This window comes from Mesoplodon mirus (assembly GCF_964341445.2).
Source record: "Mesoplodon mirus genome assembly, chromosome: 4".
NCBI lineage: Eukaryota > Metazoa > Chordata > Mammalia > Artiodactyla > Ziphiidae > Mesoplodon > Mesoplodon mirus.
The window spans coordinates 142,395,929-142,410,125 of NC_138979.1; the positions used below are offsets into that span (position 1 = coordinate 142,395,929).

The following is a 14,197-nucleotide window of genomic DNA, read 5'->3' on the forward strand; positions in this document are numbered from 1 at the left end:
GTCCTCAAGGAGCTTACCTGCTACCAGGAAAGAGGAAACGCCCATAAACGTCTTGAAAGTTAGGAAGAAAATGGTAGGACCATAAGAGAGAGAACACTAAAGGGCTATGGAATTTAGGAGGAGAGAAAAATTTTAGCTGGAGTTGGGACATGCAGGTTTTATGAAAGAGGCAGCCTAGCCTCATCTTAAGAATGCAGATTCTGGAGTTGGATCACCAGGTTTGAACCTTGGCATTTTGCTACTTGGTTGCGGCTCCTTGAGTGCTAGGCTAGGTCACATCTCTGTGCTTCTGCTTCCTCATCTTTAAAATGGGGATAACGATAGTACCTACCTCTCAGGGTTGTTGCAAGGATTAAGGGAGATAGGTAAAGTACTTAACACAGCACCTGGCACACAGTGAGTCCCCTGTTAGTGTTTGTTAAATGAATTTGCCAAAGGACAGCTATGGATTTACCCTTCAAGGGAAGGTGGGTGGTGTTCTTCCACATGGAGGGTTGCATGAGCCAAGGCAGAGTCCACACTGAGACACGGGCTTGGGGAAGGTGAGAGAGGGGGAAGGCAGCTCGAGATGAGACCATGGGGGGTCTTGAGTGTCAGGCCAGGAACCTTGGACGTTACCGAAAATGTGAAACGTACTCAGTCTTCCGGAATTCAGTGTGCATGAAGCCAGAATCTGAACCTGTCTGAGGGTAGGGCTCCACATCTCAGTTCCAGTGAACCTGGCGATGAACCAGATGCCAGTGGCCGTGAAATCGAAGCTTGGATTATCAGGCCTGAATTGACACCTCAGGGAAGATGTGCAGCAGAGCCCCAGCAGGAAGTTAAAGTCAGGGACAAAGAGGTGGGAGGTGCAGAGGCATGGCGGGGTGGGGGTGGGGGGTGAGGGCAGGAAACGTTACACGTTGCCCCCAGCTATTGCTTCCTTTTCAGATTACAGATTTTTTTCTTTAGCGTATAGTCAGCTGTTTCGTTGTTGTCTTATTTCTTTTAAGCCTCGGGATGCACCCAGTCATCTTTACTCTCTTTCCTAGGGTGGCGGGGAGGTGGGGATGATCAAAACCAATCACAGGGGACTTTGTTTTCAGTCATCTGTGGCTGTTGCGCTTTGTGTGGGCGTGGAATCTGTCATGCTCTGCCGCGTTCTCTCCGCACTCATAGCTGGGTCAGTAGGACTTCAGAAAGGGCTGCAGAAAGTCACAGAGCCCCTGAGAGGATGCCCGTCATCTTGGGATTTGTTTTTAAGGGAAAAATTGGAGGGTTGGAATGCCTTAGGTTTGATTTGCTTTCAACTTTAGCTGTGTAAAGGCTACATGCAATTTTTAAGGAATCGTCCATGTTACAACAGGATAATACAGTCAGCCCTCCGTGTCCTCGGGTCCCGGAACCGCAATTCCAATCTGAGGATGCAGCACCTGTGGATAGCGGGGCCGACTGTATTGTCTTTTAAGCGTTATGGGGATGTGGGAGCAGTTCCTAAGACCACATGTAAGCCATTTAAAATTCTTTTTGGAACAAGGTAAAGCACGATACATCTATATATGTACCAAATCAAGATCAATTTCCATAAAAGTCTGTCTGTAAAGTGGGAACAATGAAATGATAAAGTGCCACTGTACATTCATTTGTGGCTCTGAAACCTGCTATGCATCTTCCCACAAAGTGACTGAGAGTGAAATATCACCGTATTAACGGTTGGAAGAGAGATCTTCTGGCCCAGGCTGCATTCTGCCTGCAGCCGTGGTGCACCTGAGATCTAGAATGATCTCCAGGGAGGTGCCTGGGGCCGTTGCTCAAAGGTTCCCTTGCAAGCTAGGAAGGTAGACATGCACATTCAGGAATGGTGGGGAGTGTTTGCTGATGTGAGCTTTAAAGGCATCTTTTCCATCCGCCTCTGGTGGCTCTTTTTCAGAGCATTGTATTCTGTTCTTGGAAACCACTGCTTATCCATCACATCCTTGATGAAGAGTGAAGTTTGCCCCCAGCTGTCTGACGGCCAAGTCACATCAACTTCAGTGGGAGTGACACATGTCCAGAGGCAGAATTTGGCTCTATCACACTTAGGCCTAAAGGTCCTGATTAATATATTATGTAAGAAAGAGTGAGGTCATAGAAACATTCAGTCTCATACCTTGAACCAAAAGTTATCCTTATTTAGTGCTTCCAAAGTTAGAAAACAATACAGGCAATAGACGCTCCCTCAGGATCGTGAAGAAATAATGGCTGTCTTGTTCTTGACCGTGGGTTTTGTGATGGTGTCAGCAAAGCAAGCTGCCTGTTGCTTTTAGCACTTGAAGTTTGGACTGGTTTCATTAACCCTCTCAGCCGGCATTCGGGAAGTCCACTGAATCCCCACCTGCTGTCAGGGTGCCCAGGCATCACTGGGGGAAGCTCTACAGTGGAGCCCTGTGCCCTGGGGTGAGGGTGGGTAGCTCTGTGGCCCTTGGGAAGAAGCAGCGGCCTCTCGCCTGGCAGCCCTGCCGCTGTGCGGGCCCTTCAGCAGCTGAGTCTAAGAAGAAATAGCGTAACGCTTCTCTCGGATCATCATTTTGGCTGAGCTAAAGGTAGATCAAATTTCACCCTTAAATAACTGTCTTCTGTCTGTGTAAACAGTCACAGCCATTACTGTTAAACTTCAGACCTCAGCCCATGGATCTGGATTGCTTTCTTTTTCAGACCTTAACTCCGGGGACCACTCTTCCCTGCTTTCTGAAGCCTCCGATGCTATCTGAGCATGCAACCTACTCTCTGAGTCTTACAAAGCCGTGCTTAGGGCACATGCAGTTAAGGAGGGGAGGCGTGTGAAAAATTCATTTACTTCTCCCCACTGGGACCTAAATCCATTTTAGCATTCCACTTGCATCCAGAAAGAAATGCCAAAATGTTAAATCATGGCGTTCTCATTCTTTTCAATGGGAAGAGGAGGTTATGCAAAGGAAGCTTATGTTCCTGTGGAATGAGTGAGAAGAACCTGGAAAGAGGTTTGCCTCGTTTAAGAAGTTAATATATTCAGTGGCATCAAAGATGCTGCCAAGTCAATCTAGTCCACGTTTAGGGAGAGAAGCAGGAGCTTTGCTGCTCTTCTAAGTTGCTTTTTGGATATAAATTCTCTTAACAAGTAAGAATGCAACAGCAGCTTGCTTAAAACTTGAGAAACAAAAGAAAAGGCAGTGGGTAATTGATTCTGTTCTCCAAAGGCCCGTTTGACACTGAGTGGATCCTGGCTTGGTTTCTACCATACGGGTGTTTAGTCTCTGCCAGCAGGAGGACACAGATGGAGTCTACCTTTCTGCAGATGCCTTTAAATGAGAAGGAAATCCATTGACACATTGTCATAGTGACAGTGCAGTATATCCCTCAGCATCGATGTAGCCATGCCCCAAATGACACCCAAATCAATGAGATGGGAAGAGATTTTAAAAGAAGGCACAGCATCCTCTACCATGGAGAGCAGCTTATTTTATACCCAGGAAGCCACGGAATCTTTCTGAAGTGTTTGCTTGAGGGCCAAACTTTAAACTTATTCCTTAGCCACGCATTAGGTCTGATTAAGCAACAGGGTGAGAACATGCGAATAGATGTTTCAGCAGTGAAGAGCTTCAAAGTCTTGAGTTTGTTACCAACTGTAAGATTTAGGAACTCTGTGATTTAATCACAATGATTACTTCTGGTAGCAATTCAATCAAGCTGTCATATCAAATGAAGTTTTATCAAGTTTTGTCTGGCAGGGATGTTTACCAGCCAGGGTTCCCCAACACAGTGTGTGCTCACTGCATTTATGAAAACGAGGCTAGAGCCACCCCGTAATATCAGTGAGGTCACCTTAATTGGCCTGTTTTAAGGCTCTGTGGCTATGGGGACATCAGAGCCCAGGGAACAAGCGAGTAGCCTGTTAGGAAGATCTCATAAAAGCATTTCCTCCCTTGCACGGTTTAGAAAATTCAGCCCTTCAGTTAGTGTCTTGCTCGTCAGGCACAAACCGTAACCTAAATATAGAGGGCTAAAAAAGAATGCTTCCATGGTAGGGCTCCCTTAAATTAGCTCAGCTAATCTATTCATCTGTGTACTGACTCGTGCCTAAACATTGGAGGCCAAATCCAAAAAAAGAAAAAGCAAGCCTGTGGCTCAGTCCTAGGAAAGATGTAGAACAACTGAGTATAATCCTGGACAAAGGAGCCCCTGAATGCTGCAGCAGGTCCTTATTAGAAAAGAGATAGGCTGGCTCTTCATAATCACCCTTGTTCGTTAACTGCTCATTCTGGCTTTACAGGTGATTTTGGTGTATTCACAATTCCCCGTTTATTGTGATTCTTCTCAGTTTCAATATTTCTACCTTGCTGGGCTTCCCAAAATACACTCAGATAAAAATCTTCTTAATAGATAGCCAGGACTTCCGGGTAAGATGGCGGAAGACTTCCGGGTAAGATGGCGGAAGAGTAAGACGCGGAGATCACCTTCCTCCCCACGGATACACCAGAAATACAGCTACACGTGGAACAACTCCTACAGAACACCTACTGAACGCTGGCAGAAGACCCCAGACCTCCCAAAAGGCAAGAAACTCCCCACATACCTGGGTAGGGCAAAGCGGAGAGATTCCTGCACAGAGGATCGGTGCCGAGCGGCACTCACCAGCCCGAGAGGCTTGTCTGCTCGCCCGCCGGGGCACGCAGTGCTGGAAGCTGAGGCTCGGGCTTCAGTCAGAGCGCAGGGAGAGGACTGGGGCTGGTGGCGAGAACTCAGCCTGAAGGGGGCTAATGTGCCACAGCTAGCCGGGAGGGAGTCCGGGAAAACTCTGGAGCTGCCGAAGAGGCAAGAGACTTTTTCTTCCCTCTTGGTTTCCTGGTGCGCGAGGAGAGGGGATTAAGAGCGCTGCTTAAAGGGGCTCCACGGACGGGCGCGAGTCGCGACTGAAAGCGCGGAGCCCAGTGACAGGCGCGGGACGCTGGGGCTGCTGCTGCCGCCGCCAAGAAGCCTGTGTACGAGCGCAGGTCACTGCCCACACCGCCCTTCCGGGAGCCTGTGCAGCCCGCCACTGCCGGGGTCCTGGGATCCAGGGGCGGCTTCCCTGGGAGAACGCACGGCGCACCTCGGGCTGGTGCAACGTCACGCCGACCTCTGCCGCTGCAGGCTCGCCCCGCACTCCGTGCCCCTCCCTCCCTCCTGGCCTGAGTGAGCCAGAGTCCCCGAAGAGGCTGCTCCTTTAACCCTGTCCTATCTGAGCGAAGAACAGACGCCCTCCGGCGACCTACACGCAGAGGCGGGGCCAAATCCAAAGCTGAGACCTAGGAGCTGTGAGAACAAAGAAGAGAAAGGGAAACCTCTCCCAGCAGCCTCAGAAGCAGCGGATTAAAGCTCCACAATCAACTTGATGTACCCTGCATCTGTGGAATACATGAATAGACAACACATCATCCCAAATTGAAGAGCCCGGAGTCAGTGCTGTGCCTCTGAGGTGGGAGAGCCAACTTCAGGACACTGGTCCACAAGAGACCTCCCAGCTCCACATAATATCAAACGGTGAAAATCTTCCAGAGATCTCCATCTCAACACCAGCACCCAGTTTCACTCAACGACCAGCAGGCTACAGTGCTGGACACCCTAAGCCAAACAACTAGCAAGACAGGAACACAACGCCACCCATTAGCAGAGAGGTGGCCTAAAATCATAAAAAGTCCACAGACACCCCAAAACACACCACCAGACGTGGACCTGCCCACCAGAAAGACAAGATCCAGCCTCATCCACCAGAACACAGGCACTAGTCCCCTCCACCAGGAAGCCTACACAACCCACTAAACCAACCTTAGCCACTGGGGACAGACACCAAAAACAACAGGAACTACGAACCTGCAGCCTGCAAAAAGGAGACCCCAAACACAGTAAGATAAGCAAAATGAGAAGACAGAAAAACACACAGCAGGAGAAGGAGCAAGATAAAAACCCACCAGACCTAACAAATGAAGAGGTAATAGGCACTCTACCTGAAAAAGAATTCAGAATAATGATGGTAAAGATGATCCAAGATTCTATTTCCCAGATACAAAATCTTGGAAATAGAATAGACAAAATGCAAGAAACAGTTAACAAGGACCTAGAAGAACTAAAGATGAATCAAGCATCGATTAAAAACACAATACATGAAATAAAAAATACTCTAGATGGGATCAATAGCAGAATAACAGAGGCAGAAGAACGGATAAGTGAGGTGGAAGATAAAATAGTGGAAATAACTGCTGCAGAGCAAAATAAAGAAAAAAGAATGAAACGAACAGAGGACAGTCTCAGAGACCTCTGGGACAACATTAAATGCACCAACATTCGAATTATAGGGGTTCCAGAAGAAGAAGAGAAAAAGAAAGGGACTGAGAAAATATTTGAAGAAATTATAGTTGAAAACTTCCCTAATATGGGAAAGGAAATAGTTAATCAAGTCCAGGAGGCACAGAGAGTCCCATACAGAATAAATCCAAGGAGAAATACGCCAAGACACATATTAATCAAACTGTCAAAAATTAAACACAAAGAAATCATATTAAAAGCAGCAAGGCAAAAACAACAAATAACACACAAGGGAATCCCCATCAGGATAACAGCTGATCTCTCAGCAGAAACTCTACAAGCCAGAAGGGAGTGGCAGGACATACTTAAAGTGATGAAGGAGAAAAACCTGCAACCAAGATTACTCTACCCAGCAAGGATCTCATTCAGATTTGATGAAGAAATTAAAACCTTTACAGACAAGCAAAAGCTGAGAGAGTTCAGCACCACCAAACCAGCTTTACAACAAATGCTAAAGGAACTTCTCTAGGCAAGAAACACAACAGAAGTAAAAGACCTACAATAATGAACCCAAAACAATTAAGAAAATGGGAATAGGAACATACATATCGATAATTACCTTAAATGTAAATGGACTAAATGCTCCCACCAAAAGACACAGATTGGCTGAATGGATACAAAAACAAGACCCATCTATATGCTGTCTACAAGAGACCCACTTCAGACCAAGAGACACATACAGACTGAAAGTAAGGGGATGGAAAAAGATATTCCATGCAAATGGAAACCAAAAGAAAGCTGGAGTAGCAATTCTCATATCAGACAAAATAGACTTTAAAATAAGGACTACTAGAAGAGACAAAGAAGGACACTACATAATGATCAAGGGATCGATCCAAGAAGAAGATATAACAATTGTAAATATTTATGCACCCAACATAGGAGCACCTCAATACATAAGGCAAATACTAACAGCCATAAAAGGAGAAATCGACAGTAACACACTCATAGTAGGGGACTTTAACACCCCACTTTCACCAATGGACAGATCATCCAAAATGAAAATAAATAAGGAAACACAAGCTTTAAATGATACATTAAACAAGATGGACTTAATTGATATTTATAGGACATTCCATCCAAAAACAACAGAATACACATTTTTCTCAAGTGCTCATGGAACATTCTCCAGGATAGATCATATCTTGGGTCACAAATCAAGCCTTGGTAAATTTAAGAAAATTGAAATTGTATCAAGTATCTTTTCCGACCACAATGCTATGAGACTAGATATCAATTACAGGAAAAGATCTGTAAAAAATACAAACACATGGAGGCTAAACAATACACTACTTAATAACGAAGTGATCACTGAAGAAATCAAAGAGGAAATTAAAAAATACCTAGAAACAAATGACAATGGAGACACGACGACCCAAAACCTATGGGATGCAGCAAAAGCAGTTCTAAGAGGGAAGTTTATAGCAATACAATCCCACCTTAAGAAACAGGAAACATCTCGAATAAACAACCTAACCTTGCACCTAAAGCAATTAGAGAAAGAAGAACAAAAACATCCCAAAGTTAGCAGAAGGAAAGAAATCATAAAAATCAGATCAGAAATAAATGAAAAAGAAATGAAGGAAACGATAGCAAAGATCAATAAAACTAAAAGCTGGTTCTTTGAGAAGATAAACAAAATTGATAAACCATTAGCCAGACTCATCAAGAAAAAAAGGGAGAAGACTCAAATCAATAGAATTAGAAATGAAAAAGGAGAAGTAACAACTGACACTACAGAAATACAAAAGATCATGAGAGATTACTATAAGCAACTCTATGCCAATAAAATGGACAACCTGGAAGAAATGGACAAATTCTTAGAAATGCACAACCTGCCAAGACTGAATCAGGAAGAAATAGAAAATATGAACAGACCAATCACAAGCACTGAAATTGAAACTGTGATAAAAAATCTTCCAACAAACAAAAGCCCAGGACCAGATGGCTTCACAGGCGAATTCTATCAAGCATTTAGAGAAGAGCTAACACCTGTCCTTCTGAAACTCTTCCAAAATATAGCAGAGGGAGGAACACTCCCAAACTCATTCTACGAGGCCACCATCACCTTGATACCAAAACCAGGCAAGGATGTCACAAAGAAAGAAAACTACAGGCCAATATCACTGATGAACATAGATGCAAAAATCCTCAACAAAATCCTAGCAAACAGAATCCAACAGCACATTAAAAGGATCATACACCATGATCAAGTGGGGTTTATTCCAGGAATGCAAGGATTCTTCAATATACGCAAATCAATCAACGTGATACACCATATTAACAAACTGAAGGAGAAAAACCATATGATCATCTCAATAGATGCAGAGAAAGCTTTCGACAAAATTCAACACCCATTTATGATAAAAACCCTGCAGAAAGTAGGCATAGAGGGAACTTTCCTCAACATAATAAAGGCCATATATGACAAACCCACAGCCAGCATCGTCCTCAATGGTGAAAAACTGAAACCATTTCCACTAAGATCAGGAACTAGACAAGGTTGCCCACTTTCACCACTCTTATTCAACCTAGTTTTGGAAGTTTTAGCCACAGCAATCAGAGAGGAAAAGGAAATAAAAGGAATCCAAATTGGAAAAGAAGAAGTAAAGCTGTCACTGTTTGCAGATGACATGATACTATACATAGAGAATCCTAAAGATGCTACCAGAAAACTACTAGAGTTAATCAATGAATTTGGTAAAGTTGCAGGATACAAAATTAATGCACAGAAATCTCTGGCATTCCTATATACTGATGATGAAAAATCTGAAAGAGAAATCAAGGAAACACTCCCATTTACCATTGCAACAAAAAGAATAAAATATCTAGGAATAAACCTACCTAAGGAGACAAAAGACCTGTATGCAGAAAATTATAAGACACTGATGAAAGAAATTAAAGATGATACAAATAGATGGAGAGATGTACCATGTTCTTGGATTGGAAGAATCAACATTGTGAAAATGACTCTACTACCCAAAGCAATCTACAGGTTCAATGCAATCCCTATCAAACTACCACTGGCATTTTTCACAGAACTAGAACAAAAAATTTCACAATTTGTATGGAAACACAAAAGACCCCGAATAGCCAAAGCAATCTTGAGAACGAAAAATGGAGCTGGAGGAATCAGGCTCCCTGACTTCAGACTATACTACAAAGCTACAGTAATCAAGACAGTATGGTACTGGCACAAAAACAGAAAGATAGATCAATGGAACAGGATAGAAAGCCCAGAGTTAAACCCACGGACATATGGTCACCTTATCTTTGATAAAGGAGGCAGGAATGTACAGTGGAGAAAGGACAGTCTCTTCAATAAGTGGTGCTGGGAAAACTGGATAGGGACATGTAAAAGTATGAGATTAGATCATTCCCTAACACCATACACAAAAATAAGCTCAAAATGGATTAAAGACCTAAATGTAAGGCCAGACACTATCAAACTCTTAGAGGAAAACATAGGCAGAACACTCTATGACATAAATCACAGCAAGATCCTTTTTGACCCACCTCCTAGAGAAATGGAAATAAAGACAAAAATAAACACATGGGACCTAATGAAACTTAAAAGCTTTTGCACAGCAAAGGAAACCATAAACAAGACCAAAAGACAACCCTCAGAATGGGAGAAAATATTTGCAAATGAAGCAACTGACAAAGGATTAATCTCCAAAATTTATAAGCAGCTCATGCAGCTCAATAACAAAAAAACAAACAACCCAATCCAAAAATGGGCAGAAGACCTAAATAGACATTTCTCCACAGAAGATATACAGACTGCCAACAAACACATGAAAGGATGCTCAACATCTTTACTCATTAGAGAAATGCAAATCAAAACTACAATGAGATATCATCTCACACCAGTCAGAATGGCCATCATCAAAAAATCTAGAAACAATAAATGCTGGAGAGGGTGTGGAAAAAAGGGAACCCTCTTGCACTGCTGGTGGGAATGTGAATTGGTACAGCCGCTATGGAGAACGGTATGGAGGTTCCTTAAAAAACTACAAATAGAACTACCATATGACCCAGCAATCCCACTACTGGGCATATACCCTGAGAAAACCATAATTCAAAAAGAGACATGTACCAAAATGTTCATAGCAGCCCTATTTACAATAGCCCGGAGATGGAAACAACCTAAGTGTCCATCATCGGATGAATGGATAAAGAAGATGTGGCACATATATACAATGGAATATTACTCAGCCATAAAAAGAAATGAAATTGAGCTATTTGTAATGAGGTGGATAGACCTAGAGTCTGTCATACAGAGTGAAGTAAGTCAGAAAGAGAAAGACAAATACTGTATGCTAACACATATATATGGAATTTAAGAAAAAAAAATGTCATGAAGAACATAGGGGTAAGACAGGAATAAAGACACAGACCTACTAGAGAATGGACTTGAGGATATGGGGAGGGGGAAGGGTAAGCTGTGACAAAGTGAAAGAGCGGCATGGACATATATACACTACCAAACGTGAGGTAAATAGCTAGTGGGAAGCCGCCGCATAGCACAGGGAGATCAGCTTGGTACTTTGTGACCGCCTGGAGGGGTGGGATAGGGAGGGTGGGAGGGAGACGCAAAAGGGAGGGGATATGGAAACATATGTATATGTATAACTGATTAAATTTGTTATAAAGCAAAAAAATAAAATAAAATTAAAAAAAAAAATAGATAGCCAGGATGACAGTGTTCTAGGTCTTTATCTCTTAAACCTAGGAAGCTATTCTCAAGAAAGAGGACAGCTAAAGGCATCTGGACTCCAATTTCCTTAGCTGGAATGGCAAGAGGGAGCATGCCAGGGTGCAGAAGAGGTCCCCATGGTCTAGAGCCTTGCGTTATGCATTTTGCTTCCCACTGAAGCCAGAGGCCTGTGTGTACCTGCTGAAACACTGCCCATGACCTGCTTGAATTCTGGCCATTTTGTTATCCAACTTGTTGTCTTCGAGCGCCTTCCCATTTCTCTCTGAAAGCCGGCTAGTGGAAGACACCTGAAGAAGAAAGTCAGGACAAGAGAAGGTGTTTGGAAGTGGTCAAAAGGTAGTGCAGTGTGTGTGAAAGGGGCTGTGGAACTGTTCTTGAGAAGCTATTATTGGTCCTAGCAGTTTTACCACACTGCGTAGTGTTTGGGTAACTACCGGATCATGGTGTTAGAATCCTTGTAATTGGATGGATCTATGTTTTTGGCAATCTTTGGAGAAATACATTGTATGAATGCTTCTATTTAAAGAGAACAAAACAATAACCAAAACACGCCATTCTTATTACCCTACCTCCCCCACGCACATAGCATTCTGATGTGGTTTATTCCTGAAACTGACTCATTCAGCTTTTCTCCTGGAAATTGTCAGTATGTACGCCTGGTTAATGGAGAAAATCAGTGCACTGCCCAGGCACAATGCCATGACTCATTCCTGGCATTTCAGGGGCTTTGTAATGGAAATCATAGTTCCAAGCTACAGTTCTTACCAAGTGGATGTGTGAATATTAATGAAACAAAGCAAGGTCTCTGGTCCTACTGCATAACTCTTGCCATAGATTCAGTGTCTGCTCATGAAGTGGAGATTCTTCTCCACAACCCACACTTGCTTGAATACCACAATGTTGTTTTAATTAGTCTTTTAAAGCACAGTAAAATATTTGGCTTTGGTGAAAGGAGGAAATTCTCTCATATGTTGGAACTATTTGGTTGAAAGGGCATTTTTGTCTACTGAATTAGTCTCCTGGGGGTTATACTAATATCTGAATTCTTTTTAAATTGTCTCTAATGACTTACAGCCAAATATCATTCATTTATTCTCTCTATCGCTCTATCTCTCTACCTACCTATCTATAATTGTGTGTGCATGTGGCACATTTATTTACTATATATATATATATATATATATATATATATATATATATATATATATATAATATACAGTCTACTGGGAGAGCATGGATGATGGAAACCCTGGATAATCCCAACCTTTTATTTTACCTTCTGCTTGACCCAAACTTGTCCCCAAACATTTTTCAAGTGTCATTCCCCATTCTTTGTGCTATGTAACATTTAAAAGTAGTTAAAAATACAAAAAAATAGACAGCAGGAAGAAGTGGGAGAAACAAGGAAGACAGATATTCAAACGCTTATTTTTTACTGACTTGGGTTTGAATTTGGGGTCTGACAGACTGGTTGGACTTTGTGGAAACTCACAGATGAGCCGGCTGCCCATCATTCTTGGAGATTGGGACTGAAGGTTAAAATTTTTTTTTTTTTTTTTTTTTTTTTTTTTTTTTGTGGTACGCGGGCCTCTCACTGTTGTGGCCTCCCCCGTTGCGGCATACAGGCTCCGGACGCGCAGGCTCAGCGGTCATGGCTCACGGGCCCAGCCGCTCCACGGCATGTGGGATCTTCCCGGACCGGGGCACGAACCCGCGTCCCCTGCATCGGCAGGCAGACTCTCAACCACTGCACCACCAGAGAAGCCCTGAAGGTCAAATATTTAAAGTTGGCTTTTGGTGATTCTTATATGTCTAAAGTCCATTGGACCAAGAATATTTGGGCGCTGCTAATTGGAAAGTAGACATTGAGGAGATATTTTCAGCAACAGAAGAGAATGAGCAATATACCTGATAACTCAGCCATTTTATTCTAATCTTGTCTTCTGTAACAATAGGTCCCTGCTACATGCTCTTAAAACACAAGTGCTAATATTATGAGAAATGAATTACATGAAAAACAGTCTAATCTTTTCCAAGTGTGCTAAAAATACCAATGTGCAACGAAGAACATTTAAACTTTCTTCCCTTTCCAGATGATGCAGGATCCTAGGCAAAGACTGGATTTCAGAGTATACCCTGAGGCCTGAGCCCAAGTGAAGCTTTTAGCTCATAGGTGTAAAGATCTTTAGACAAGGACTTTCAGAGCAAATGCCTTATCATTACACTTCATGCTGACTTTAGATGTACAAATCATGTTTGTCATGTCATTCTTTGGAAGTGGCTGGTGATGGAAGGGTGTTTTTTTCCTTATGAGGAAACTGAGGCACAAGAGATTATTACATTCCTAGGCTGAATACCTAAGGCTATGACCCCAAGACCCCGTGTGCAGTTGGGAAACAACTTCCAAGCAAGCTGTTTCGTGTTGCTGGTTTCCACACGGTAACTCTTCCATCTGTTTCTCCTTACCAGATCCACCCATCTCTCAGAATGTGTGAGGGGAAGTACTGCTTTCTGTTTGATAGCCTTCAGGATTTGACAAGAGGATCTTGTCTGCGACCTGAGGTAGAGAGGGCAGGATGGGGTGGTGACCTGGAGGATTTGGAGGCAGAGATGGTGGGACAGGTGTGTGTGTATCCAGAGAAGATGCAGTGTGTGTGTTCAGAGTCCCGCTGGGCCACGTTCCCTTGTGTGTGTACTGTTCCACAGTCCTTCACCATCATTCATTCCCATGTTGTTTGGCAGGAAACCTCGCCAGCATGTCTGACATCGCTGTGTATTTCTTTAGACAGAAGTCTTTTCTGAGGCCTTATGGAGCTGTAGAATAAGAACTATGCAAGTGAAAGAGTAACAGTCTTAATACAACTGCCAGCTCTTCGGTTTGACAAAAAATAGTTACTTCTGAGAAAATAAAACTTAATAAGACAATGCGTGGAGAATTGGGCCTTAATAACTACCGCTCACTTTTGAATGCTTCTGCCGCGGAGTTGCATCTTACCAAGGTGGTGTAATTTTGAGGTCTGTGGCTGAGAGACTTGGATTGTGTTTGTCCCCGGCCTGTGAGCAGAGGTGATATTTAGGGTTGTAATGTGGGTATTGAGGCCTTTTTAGCGTATGATTACTTTTTGATAGGCTTATTTT

At 43.2% G+C, this 14,197-nt stretch overlaps 1 protein-coding gene across 6 annotated transcripts in view; it reads left to right on the top strand.

Annotated features, from left to right (window-relative positions):
* Positions 1–14,197, top strand: part of SAMD4A (sterile alpha motif domain containing 4A) — a 244,396-nt gene that overhangs the window by 120,536 nt on the left and 109,663 nt on the right. The gene's annotated exons all lie outside the window — the stretch shown is intronic.